Source organism: Arachis stenosperma, chromosome 3 (assembly GCF_014773155.1).
Source record: "Arachis stenosperma cultivar V10309 chromosome 3, arast.V10309.gnm1.PFL2, whole genome shotgun sequence".
NCBI lineage: Eukaryota > Viridiplantae > Streptophyta > Magnoliopsida > Fabales > Fabaceae > Arachis > Arachis stenosperma.
The window spans coordinates 137,827,575-137,828,834 of record NC_080379.1 but is presented as its reverse complement, the minus strand read 5'-3'; the positions used below and the strand labels follow the sequence as shown (position 1 = coordinate 137,828,834).

Sequence of the window (1,260 nt, the reverse complement as noted above, 5' to 3'; positions counted from 1 at the left end):
TATTTTCTTGTTCTCTTCTCTTTCATATGAGCAGGAACAAAGACAAAGGCATTCTTGTTGAAGCTGACCCTGAACCTGAAAGGACCTTGAAGCGAAAGCTAAGAGAAGCTAAGGCACAATTCTCTATAGAGGACCTAACCGAATTCTTCAAAGAAGAAGAACACATGGCAGCCGAAAACAACAACAATGCAAGGAAGGTGCTGGGTGACTTTACTGCACCTACTCCCAACTTCTATGGGAGAAGCATCTCTATCTCTGCCATTGGAGCAAACAACTTTGAGCTTAAGCCTCAATTAGTTTCTCTAATGCAACAGAATTGCAAGTTCCATGGACTTCCATTGGAAGATCCTCATCAGTTCTTAGCTGAATTCTTGCAAATCTGTGACACTGTCAAGACTAATGGGGTTGACCCTGAGGTCTACAGACTTATGCTATTCCCTTTTGCTGTAAGAGACAGAGCTAGAATATGGTTGGACTTACAACCTAAAGACAGCCTGAACTCTTGGGAAAAGCTAGTCAATGCCTTCTTGGCAAAGTTCTTTCCACCTCAAAAATTGAGTAAGCTTAGAGTGGAAGTCCAAACCTTCAGACAGAAGGATGGAGAATCCCTCTATAAAGCTTGGGAAAGATACAAACAATTGATCAGAAAATGTCCTTCTGACATGCTTTCTGAATGGAGCATCATAGGTATTTTCTATGATGGTCTCTCTGAACTATCCAAGATGTCTTTGGATAGCTCTGCTGGAGGATCTCTTCATCTGAAGAAGACGCCTACAGAAGCTCAAGAGCTAATTGAAATGGTTGCAAATAACCAATTCATGTACACTTCTGAAAGGAATCCTGTGAACAATGGGACAAGTCAGAAGAAAGGAGTTCTTGAGATTGATACTCTGAAAGCCATTCTGGCTCAGAACAAGATATTGACTCAACCAGTCAATTTGATCTCTCAAAGTCTGTCTGGAATGCAAAATGCACCAAGCAGTACTAAGGATGCTTCATCTGAAGAAGAAGCTTATGATCCTGAGAACCCTTCAATGGAAGAGGTGAATTACCTAGGAGAACCCTATGGAAACACCTATAATTCTTCATGGAGAAATCATCCAAATTTCTCATGGAAGAATCAAGAGAGACCTCAACAAGGTTTCAATAACAATAATGGTGGAAGAAACAGGTTTAGCAATGGCAAGCCTTTTCTATCATCTTCTCAACAACAGACAGAGAGTTCTAAGCAGAACACCTCTGACTTAGCAACCATGGTCT

General features: G+C 41.0%; 1 non-coding gene across 1 annotated transcript; it reads right to left on the bottom strand.

Moving 5' to 3' along the window:
* Positions 1-560: 560 nt before the first annotated feature.
* LOC130972061 (small nucleolar RNA R71) lies at positions 561-668 on the bottom strand. Its single transcript, XR_009083262.1, has one exon. It is a non-coding gene; the product is annotated as a small nucleolar RNA R71 (small nucleolar RNA).
* Positions 669-1,260: the final 592 nt, after the last annotated feature.